Consider the following 11,822-nt stretch of genomic DNA (forward strand, 5'->3'; position numbering starts at 1 on the left):
GAGACTGATCATGCATTCAAGGTCAGTTTGAGCTCTCTAGAGGGACTGTGGCTCAAAAAGAAAACAAAGAGATAAATGTGAACCGCAATGATGTCAAGGACAATGGGTAACCTGACTCACTGCCAGTTCTCACAAGTGTATTGGGAAGGGGGAAGGCATCCTGCCTCTATGACAAATGTGTCCTTTATTAAGATAGGAGACTGGTAGATAATAGACAATAACATAAGTAGACTGCCTAATAACATGACAGAGAACACAACTGATAGTTTTGTTCATGAATTATATAAGACGTTTTGTCAAATGCACATTTCCGCTTCATTCAGACCAGAAGAAAATGGGCATGCCTATGAAGACTTCATTGTGGCATGTACAAACAAATGTATATGAACATACACATGTATATGCATGTGTGTATCGGCACACACATGCATACATAAAGATATTAAAGTCTTTGCAATTTTGTATTTCAAGTTCTGCATCATGTGTATTATAAAGAATAAGATGAAGAAGGATTGAGAAGAATACGCTATTTAAAAAATACACAGAGGTCAACATGTTGCATCTTGTTGTGCTGTATAGAAGATGGAAGACAGGCTAAACGGAGTTTAAATGAGTCAGTGGGTAAAACGTTTGTGTGCCAGCCTGGGGACCTGGGTTCACATTCCTAGAGCCATGTAAAAGCTGGGAGCAGAAGTACATGCCTGTCATCTCGTGCTCCTCCAGTGACATGGAAGACTGGAGAATGCCTGGAACTCTGCATGCCAGATAGCCTGATATATGCGATAGAGAACAACAACAAAGAAACCTTGTATAGAACCACCCCCTGAGGTGGTCCTCCGACCTTTACACATGTGCAGTGGAACCTGTGCAAGTCTGCACTTACATACATAAATGCACATACATATCCACATACAAGCTGTGGTAGTTTGAATGAATTTGGCCCCCATAATCTCACAGGGAGTGGCACCATTAGGAGGTGTGGCTTTGTTGGAGGAAGTGTGTCACTGCAGGGGTGGGCTTTGAGGTTCCTTACGCTCAGGATACTGCCCAGTGAATCAGTCAACTTCCCGTTGCCTGCAAGATGTAGGACCTTCCACTATTTCCCCAGTACCATGTGTGTCTGCATACTGTCCTGCCCCCCACCATGATGGACTGAACCTCTGAACTGTAAGCAAGCCCCCTCAATTGAATGTTACTCGTGGTCATGGTGTCTCCTCACAGCAATAGTAAACCCTAACTAAGACACAAGCACATGTACCATAACACACATACAAGAAGATTTTCTTCTAAAAACTTCTGGTCCATCTGAAATTGAACTTAATATAAGGCTTTACATTGGTATACAAACCTTTTTCTTTCCTAAATATTTTCAAGAGCTGCATTTTTAAGGGCTGGTTTTATGCACTGAATGGATGCTTTATGATATAAGTTCATGTTTTTTCTATATATTGATGTTAGAAATTCTATTATTCCAAAAACTGTTATTCTTTACTCTCTATTAAAATAAAAATGTTCTGTGGAGAAGAAAAAAAAAAGAAGATATGATGTTCAATGGTGGAAACACGGTATTAGAAAGGAAAGAAAGACACCATGCAGTACCTGGTTAGTGAGCATTTTGATCTAGAGTCATTATGGTTTTACAACTTTTTAAAAGCACAAGCAAATGCAGGAGTCCATTTATTGACAATGAAAAGACAAGCCTCCGGGATGACCAGGTGGGGCCAACAGCGATACAGACCTTTGATGTTAAGCACAATTTTACCCACTGATTCTGTTTCCTCCCAAGTCCATAGTGTAGGATCAGAATCTGAATCTGGTGGTGGTTTGGCAACCTCTCTTAGATCTTCTCAGAACTCGAGGCTTAGTGCTGCATCTTGCCTCTGGTGCCCACTTTTTGTCTAAATTGGCAGAGGTTGAGGAAGGCACTCCTGCTCCATGGAAGCCCTCCCATACAAAGCAGGCTGGACCCACCAGCTTTCAACCCCATGGGCCTCTGCATCACTGAAGGAGACAAAGCCTGCAGGTCACACAGACACCTTCTGGGTGATTCTGAAGTGACCCAGCAGAAGTGTTCTTTTTTAACGGTTTGCTTTTGCAGCCAGACCTCAGCTACACCACACACTCAGATACAGTCAACTGTATCTGTTTTATTCACTGCTAGCAGTAGGTGTTTAATAAGCATATGATAAACTAATTAAATAGCAGGCCCCTTTATGAATTTCAGCCCAAGGGGAATGAAGAATGAAAAATGGAGTTCTGGCTATATTTTATGGTGTGTTCGCTATTTTAGAAGCATTGCTTGCTTTTTATGGAGAGAAATATGTGGGTATATATATGAATCTAAGACTTTTAAAACACCAAAATAGAGGTAGAAGTAGAAGAAATCAGGTTCCAGTAAGTGGTTTGAATTTCGATACTGACACACTGACAGAAACATGTTTTTACTCTGCTTTAGAGACCTAACTATTTACAAAGCACTGGAGCTGATTTGTGCCTGCCATCAACCCCATGAAAAAGCTGGACAGTTTTGTCTTTCATTTGACAGATTGCAGAAGCCTGGCTTGGATACCGCACTTTTCCCAATGAGCAGTGGGCTCCAGATTCACTCAGATGGCCAGACAGAGCAGTTGGAACTACTGACGTGTGTTCTAAATATTGCATGGCACACACTGACCCTAGGAAACTTTGTTTGTTGATTATTTGCAGTTCAGATTTAACAGGGCATCCTGCAACCCTTGGTCTTAGCTTGATTCTTTCTCTGGAAAAAGCCAAGGCTCTCTCTGTGTGTGTGTGTGTGTGTGTGTGTACGCTCACACGTGCACATGCCTACATTTTGTGTCATGTCCATGTATAAAGAATGACAGGAGTGGTATCTCCCAGGACACCAGAACCATGCTATGTATGAAGTCAATGGTTTATTATTTTTTAAATTAATGCAAAATGGTGCACAATTTAAAAATATAAGACAATCAACTAGTTCTTTTATCCTGAAATTCTGGGCCGTTATGTCAGAGTTGCTTTATTTATATACAAATACACAGAACCTTTGTAGTGATCTAAATAATATCCCCCCATTCCAGGCTCAGATGTTTGAATACTTGCTCACCCTTTGTGGTGATGTTTGGGTAGATGGCCTTGTTAGAGGAAGTACGTCATTGGAGATGGGCTTTGGATGTTTAAAAGATCACCACCATTTCTAGTTGCTCCCTCTGCTTCCTAATTTCAGTCCAAGACATGAGCCTTCAGTTTCTACTCCTGCCAACATGCCTTCTCTCTGCCATCAGGAGCAGAAACATCCAGAACCATAAGGCTAAGTAAGTGCTTTCTTCTGTTAAGTTTCCTTAGCCATGGTGTTTTTTCATAGCAATAGAAAAGTAGCTAATACAACTATATATTTAGATATAGATTTTGAATCTTCACATAAGGGTTAAAACACCCTTTTTGTGCCACTTTTCTTTGAATATACTGTAAAGATTCTTTTTGTCTGTCATCCATCTATAAATCTATCTAACTATTTACTGTGCTTGCTGCAAATCCAGACACATTCTTTCTATCTCCTGGACCTGCCTCGGCTTGGCCCAAGGCTTTGCCAGAGGACTCATCCTAGGGACTCATCACAGAGAGCTAGAAGGGGAGGAAAAAGGGTCATAGGTTCAGTTCACTTGATCTGGTAGCACCTACAGAGACCCTCAAATCTAAAACTTCACCGAAAGAATTGTCCCAGAATTGAGGGATGATGTGTGTAGTTTTACCATAGAGCTCTACTCTATCCACACACACATGTGTGTGTGTAACTCCCACATAGCTTTCCCTCTGATTAGAAGTATCATCTTTAACTAATCATTGCCCTAGTGATGAACATATCCCCATATGATTTGCTTTTAAAAGAATTATGGTGATTATCTTCTATTTATGACTAAGCACAGACTTCAAAGTATGCACAGCTATGGAAGAGACCCCTAGAAATGGCACTGCAGAATTAAAAGGAATAGATATTTTTTTCTCATTTTGGTTAAGTGGTACCAAATGTTTCTTTTTGAAGATGTGTCATTTTTTTTTCTAGTGACAATACATAGGATCATTTCTTCTATCCAAATCAATTTTAGCATTCATCAGAATAATGGGGATTTGTCCAGGAAATTAAAATGGAATTTTATTGATGCTATCATGTGATATTTTTCTTGTTATGTGGAGTAGAACATTTTTTACAGACATAAAAGTCGTTGATAATTGATATTCCCATTGTGTGATATTCTTGACCTATTTTGCCATTGGGTAGTAACTCCAGTATTATTTATAAAAATTATTATTAAGAAAATTGGAAATTAATTTAATAGTTTTATGGGTATTGTAGTGTTCTCTAGTTCATCATTTGTCCAAGATTAATGCTACTTGTAATTTCCTGACGTCTGCCAACCCCTACAAGGATGTAAACCACAAGGTCATCCAGTCTTTTAGAATACAAAGATAATCTAAGATACAAAAGTCCAAATATATATAAAATCTGGGGTCTTGTAATGAATGAATAGGATGGGGTGCTTGCTTGAAGAACTGAAACAAATAGGACATTTCATGTTCATGGATGTCATGACTTGGATGACAACATGTCCTCATAGGGAGGTATGTGAATATTTAGTATGATGCATGGACCTAGTACAGTACTTTGTGCCAACAAAACAAGAACCTAGATTTTATGTCTATTAAGTCATGATAATACCAATCTATTTTGCTGAGTTTCCTGCAGTTCTATACTACCTTCAGGGTCTTGCCATCTCTCGGTACTATGGTATACTACTACTTCAAGTCTCCTTCTAACTGTGCTCATCTAAGTATGGCTATATCAGATTATCAATCCAGTTTGCTACAGTGACTGGTCCCGCAATAAAAATCACATGACCAACCCAGGTAAGTGTGGCTTGTGGGAAGAATTTCATAAGCTTCTAGGAGAAAACAGCTTTCTTTCTATGATGACTACCAGCTTTTAAGGTTGGCTGCCTCCACCTGCTGAAGTCCATGAGGAAGCTCTCTCAAGGATGAAGATAGCACAACCAAAGACAGGAATGAGAGACACAGAGAAAGGGAACTCAGACCAGATAGCATCTTTAATCCCCTACAAGGACTTGAAGTCAGACCCAACCAAGCTTTTGATCTTTGTTAAATGATAAAGTCTTCATTTAGTTTACTCCAGTTTGAGTTAGAAGCATTTCAATTTGGAGAAAAAAAAACCCAGAGCTTTGTTAGGACAGAAGTTTGCATGATTCAGGCTTCAACAATAAGAACTGGGAGGAGGACAGACAGGTGCTGTGAACTGGGTGGAAGCCCGTGGAAGGTGGTCCTGAGCCCAGCCTCCTGTCTTCCTTTTGCCACACTTACTGTGTGAGTGTGAGCAGTGGGTTAACATCTCCAAGCTTTGGTTTTCCTTTCTGGAAAATAAGAGAACTGGGCAATCGGTAGTTCTTGGTCAGAGAAGGAGCCTCAAGTGGTGTGAAAGTCAGGGATATCCAGGTTCCTAGACCTCCATTCTATGGGACTAATTCTTCTCTGATCTGTACTGTATTCCAGGCTGTCTTAGAGAGTTCTGATGGATAATGTGTCCCGCTGTTAATAGCTGACCATTCCAGTTCTGTTGATAGTGAGTCTAAGTTGAATCAAAGCTCAGTTGGAGCCCAGTGGGAATGTGGTGTCTGGTTAATATTTTGTACTCTATGTTAGCAGTTGATCAAAAGACAAGGCCAAGAATGTAGTCCCTGGAGGGTTTTGTTAACTTTCCACAGCCAGAAAAAAAATGTTAATGGCTGTGATATGTGTCACTAATCTTAAGAACTGTCTTAGAGATGCAGGTCATTGGTCACACGAGGACTGGGGACAGAGTGAAAATGACTCTGCAGAGCCGTGAGCTCCACCTTAGGTGCCAACACAAACACCTCTGGTCATGCTCAGCAGATTGGAAACAGAGTACATTCTGCACAGAGGTTTCCTTCCCCTTCCTTCCTCTTCTCCCCTCTCCTCCCTCCTTCCCTACTCTATTCTTTTCTCCCTCTACTCTCTTCTCCCCCACTCTTTCCCTCTTCTCTCCTTTGTTTGAGAAAGGGTCTTCCGATCAACTCCTAACACAGAGTAGAAAATTGCTGGTATGCATCCCAGATTGGCCTAGAACTTGTTAGCCTCTTGTCTTTGTCTACCCGGTGCTGAGATTAAGGGCATGTCGCTCCTAGCTGTTTTCCCCTGTGCTTTCTCAAGATAGAATGATCATTGTAAATGACGTTCAGGAGACAGGCACCCCACACTTTCAGCTGTAGAGAATTTGATATGTTCTTATGATGCTTTAAGTTCATGGACAATATACGGACAATGTACATATTATAGTGATATTTTTATGAATGTGTATAAAAGCATTTTATTGTATTATAAAACATTATAATTATATAAAAATGAAAACTTTAGAGCAAATATTGTACTGAATATCAATTTTATGTTCCAAATCTTAAAAGAAAAAAGAGTCTCTTAAAAATTAAAACTTGGCATTCAGTCCGAGGTTTTGTAGAGACATCATTCTGTTTGAGGATTCATAGGGACAGGATCGCCCCTTTGGTCTGAAGATTCAGTAGAGGTGGTATGTGGAAACAGAAAAAAAAAACTGTCAAGTAATTCAGACCATTGTGTATGTGTTTCTTGAACCAATTTGAGGAATCTAGTTTATTTGGTCAACTGACACCAGAAAATGAAAAGAAGTGTGACATACAAGAAACACTCCTCTGGTGACAACAGAAGGAGAGCTGCAATTCTCCTTCTCCTCAGAAGACAGAATGCAGAACAAGAAAGGTGCCCCCAAATGGAGATTACTCTGATTACAGCCCCTCTGACTATGAGCCATCGGGAAGAGGGTATTCTTCCAAAGACAGCATGGAGTCATGAAGTAGGGACTGAGAAAAATGCAAAGAGAGAGAGAGAGAGAGAGAGAGAGAGAGAGAGAGAGAGAAGAAGAAGAAGAAGAAGAAGAAGAAGAAGAAGAAGAAGAAGAAGAAGAAGAAGAAGAAGAAGAAGAAGAAGAAGAAGAAGGATCCAAGTAACCCAGAGTTCTACTCAGGAAGAACCTGCCACAAGAAGAGGAAGGATGAGCAGGATCTGCTGCTCACTTGAACCAGGGGAGCATATATTCTTCCTGCAGAACTCAGGGTGATGCAGGAGCAGATCACAGATAAAAATGGTCTAGCCTACCAGAGGATGAGCTGGGAGGCCTTGGAGAAATCAACCAATGGTCTTATTAACAAGGTCAACATCTTCTATATAAGTGTTACTATCCAAGAACTCCTTCAAGAAAACCTAGTCAGAGGGAGAGGACTGCTGCCCAGGTCTGTTCTGCGGGCAGAGTGTTTCTCCAGTCTTCACTCATCTTTACACTGAAATCAAGTCAGAATTCCCACAGATTGGAGAATTAATCCTCAAGAGACTAATTCTTAATTTTTGGCAAGGATATCAGAGGAATGATAAGCAACTTTACCTGACTGCTTCAAAATGTGTGGCACATCTTATCAACCACAATGTGGCACATGAGGTTCTGGGTCTGCTGGAGAGACCAACAGATGACAACGCTGAGGTAGCTATCGGCATCATTAAGGAGTGTGGCCTCAAGTTAACCTTGTTGTCACCAAAAGGATTCAATACTCTCTCTGAACACCTGTGAAACATTCTACATGTGACTAAAACTGACCAAAGATCTAAGCTCACGATTAAATTGATGCTATGTGGAAGGATAGGTTTAAGGAGTACCCTGTTATTTGGGAAGGACTTGATTTAGTGACAGATGATCGGGTTACCAATGTGCTCTGCTTGGAGGATGACTATGATCCAGAAGATGTTCTTAGTGTTTTCAAGATGGACCTTGATGTTATGGAAAATGAAGAGAAGTACAAAGCTATTAAAAAGGAAACACGTGATGAAGGAGACAGTGATTCAAACACAGACCAAGAAGCTGGAAGTGGTGAAGATGAGGAGGAGGAGGAGAAAGAGGGAGGAGAAGGCAGAGGAGGCAGAGGAGGAAAAGGAAGAGGAAGGAGGAGGAGAAGAAGGAGAAGAAGAAAAAGGAGAAGAAGAAGAAGAAGGAGGAGGAGGAGGAGGAGGAGGAGGAGGAGAAGGAGAAGAAGGAGGAGAAGGAGGAGAAGAAGGAGGAGAAGGAGGAGAAGAAGGAGAAGGAGAAGAAGGAGGAGGAGGAGGAGAAGGAGAAGAAGGAGGAGAAGGAGGAGAAGAAGGAGAAGAAGAAGGAGAAGAAGGAGGAGAAGGAGGAGAAGAAGGAGAAGGAGAAGAAGGGCTTTTCAAGTGTGCTGTAAGCAGTGTGACTAAGTGGCTTCTGAAATACCACTCTAAAACGGCTTTCTCCATTCACTGAGAAGGGATTGTGAAGAATGCCACTGGGCTTAAGTGGGTGAAGACTTTTCAGTACCCTGTAGGACTGAAGACTGACTGCCTCTTACAACAGAATACCCACCCCAAGAATTTTAAACAAGAAAATTCATTTTTCCTAACAACATAATTTTAATTTGGTATTTTAAACCTTCATTTCTAAAGGTATATCATATTGAGAGTGTATGATAATGCAAGCTTGGCAAGAGTGTGTTTGAACATGAACTCATTTAAAAACAATAAAATGGTATATATTAATATAAAAAAATTAAAACTTGCCGGATGGTGGTGGCACATGCCTTTAATCCCAGCACTCAGGAGACAGAGGCAGATGGATCTCTATAAGTTCAAGACAGCCTGGTCTACAAGAGCTAGTTCCAGGATAGGCTCCAAAGCTACAGAGAAACCCTGTCTCAAAAAAAAAACAAAATGAATAAATAAATAAATAAATTTAAAACTTAGTTCCAATTGCTAGACTGTGGCATCAACAGCAATAGTCAAAATATTTTTTATAGTTTAATTTTAGGTAAAAGTTTCCAAAGGACTGATGTCTATATAGCAAATGTGTGTTTTAATTCTGACCTTGCCAGCAATAGCTGAAGGCTTCACTCCCTCTAACAAACATGCCTAAAGAGAGCAACATAAATATGAAACTGCTTTTCTTTTCCCCTTTTAGTCTCTGTATAATTAGGTATTTTTTCACTAGAAAATTACCTTAGTGGCAATATATAATTCAGGCAGTTTATAATAATGCAAAATAAGAACCTCATCCTCTTGAAGTTTAACTTCTCTTGCTGCTTGACTCTGATTTCTCCCATTATGCTGGCATGTGGTGTAGGTACAGAAATCTTGCATCAGAGACACATGATCAATCTTAAGAGAGGACAATAGCCAGGCAGACGGGGCAGAATCAGGATGAAGAAGAGACAGGCCAGGCATGGTGGCACACCCATTTAATTCCAGCACTTGATGTACAGAAGCAGGTAGATCTTTGTAAGTTCAGGCCTTCCTGGTCTATGTATTGAGTTCCAGGCCAGCTAGGACTACATAGAGAGACCCTGACTTAAGGGGAAATGTGTGTGTGTGTGTGTGTGTGTGTGTGTGTGTGTGTGTGTGTGTGTGTGTGTGTGTGTAAAAGCAGACAGAGATGAGATCAAACATGTTCAGGGTGGTATGGATTAAAGTAAATAGCAGAGAAAAGCTTAACATAGACTTTCAGACATGACAATCCTAGGGCAAGAGATTCAGGAAGACCGGCTTCGGACAGCACCTTGGATAGCTCCCCAGGCACTGAGTTCTTTGACAAAGCCCACACAATAAGAAAGAAGGCTTTTACCTTCTATGTCCCTGCCTTCTGGGATACCACCACCCTAGGATGAAAAAATATGGTCCCTGAGCCTTTAGAAACCAGTCGCAGTGTTCCATGGCAGGACCTGACTTAGCTTTGTAAACCAGGTCATCCTCTGTGATTCCTGGATCTTTGGTGATGGTAGTGATGGGAATAATTATGATATAGAACAATATACATTTGTCGATGTTAAAAGTTCTATCATGAAACAAATTTAATGCATTGTTTTGATTTGAGGCTCAAACCTTTCAGTTCATCTTCATTCCAAGTTCTGAGATTAAAATATATGCAACACCACATAAAAGGAACATCACTTTCATTATTATAACTCCAATATAGTAAAGTTCATTTTACAAATGTCCCTGTGTATGCCTATCACGTAGGCATCAGGCCTTCCCCAGAACTAGTTAGACAATGTCATCATGGAGAGAGCTCCCTTCTGCCACTTGTCCTTAGAAGTATCCATAGATTCCTGAGCTCAATAAAATATTCTACTCACAAAGTTGTTTGGCTATGTTTGCCAATGCTGTCAGTAGATAACAGAAAATCTTGGAAAGCAGGCTCATTCCAAATGGCTATTCACTGAATTGAGGACACGGCATTTGGGTTTTTACTCAAAGAAGACCTTTGAATGGGATCAGTGTGGGAAAGGAGTTAGGCAGACAGGAAGAAAGTGCTGCACTGTAAGTCAAGGCTGGGCAAGGGTCAATGTGGCATCAGAGATGTGAATCAGTGGTGGTGACTTTCCAGAATGCGATCCGGTCGGCGCAAGATGCTGCTGCCAGCGTGCTGTGAGGGTTGTGCTCATTTATTCATTCAACTGCACTGACAGAGCAGCTACTCTCTGCCAGGGACCATTTCAGATCTTAGACACATGGCCATAAACAAAACAGTTGCTTAAAGCATTATACACACTTTTCTAGCTATCCGAAGTCAGCTCACTTTTCCTAGAGCTTGCTGGGACAATGGGCAGGATAATCAGGAGGAAGTAAAATTTTAAGTGGAGCTTTTTGACCTGTCAGTGCAGGCCAGGAATGGAAGAATATGAGTGTTCCACTTCACACACAAAAAAAACACCTGCCAGCACCAAAACTGAGAATCACCAACAGATGATTTCCTGTGGTATTAGGGGGGCAAATAGGTCTATGGGTAACACAAGCAGTACCAAGTTGGACATACTTAAGATCATGAAATATTAGCACCTGACAAAACCCAAGAAGCCATTCAGTCCACGTCCTTCTCTAGAGTCTTCGGAAGCCTGTTAACTAGAGCATGGTAGAGCTAGACAGAGCTTGCTCATTTATACTGGTATGTGGACAAGATACTTCTCTGTGTGACTGTCACATTTAATTGTGTCTGATTGAGGCATCTCCTCAGTAATGGCATTGTATTGACCTGCATCTGTGGTGGAAAACCTGAGGTGCCTCAGAGCAATTGTTTTTGGGTCTGATAGTTAGGACTTTGGTTTGCAGCAAAGGTATAGGAAAAGAAAAAGCTTGAAGAAGGATGAAGAAAGGAATCCAGTTGCAGGGACAATGGTCAGCCTCGTCTTCAGCTGCTATCCCTTTCTTTCAAGTGACTGGTAGGGCCCTTTGATAGAACAGATGGCTCTGAGTGACCGAGCAGGCAGAACTTCTTTGAGCTTAGGGGGGCAGATTATATCTGTGCAAGAAGACTATATTTCATAGACTATGCAGCCCTTTTCTTTCTTGTTTGGATTGTAGAATAAGAAATACTTAAAAAGGAAAACCTGGGATGGGGACTGCTTTCTAGAAAGATCAGTCCCAAACAGATACCATCTAATAAAGCTAAAATTAGAAAGTCACACATAAACACTTTGAAATAAGAATGCTGAGCTTCTGCTAGGTGGTTGAGGATAGAATATGAACACACAGAGAGGGCTTCAGGAATGAAAACCCAGCACTCACATCGGAAAAGAACACTTCTCTCTCCATTTTCCAAAGCTGCTTGTAATGGTCATCCTGACCTCTGACCTTCTTACTTTAGTCACAGGACTAAATGTCCTATTTTTCCTTTGTTAAGTCTAAAGGTTGTGTGTGTGTGTGTGTGTGTG

General features: G+C 40.9%; 1 protein-coding gene and 1 pseudogene across 1 annotated transcript in view; one reads left to right on the forward strand and one right to left on the reverse strand.

Annotated features, from left to right (window-relative positions):
- The window catches only part of Mamdc2 (MAM domain containing 2), a 143,106-nt gene that overhangs the window by 81,130 nt on the left and 50,154 nt on the right, over positions 1 to 11,822 (reverse strand). The window lies entirely within an intron of this gene.
- On the forward strand, positions 6,722 to 8,004 carry LOC113456514 (annotated as a pseudogene).

Source organism: Microtus ochrogaster, chromosome 8 (assembly GCF_000317375.1).
Source record: "Microtus ochrogaster isolate Prairie Vole_2 chromosome 8, MicOch1.0, whole genome shotgun sequence".
Taxonomy (NCBI): domain Eukaryota; kingdom Metazoa; phylum Chordata; class Mammalia; order Rodentia; family Cricetidae; genus Microtus; species Microtus ochrogaster.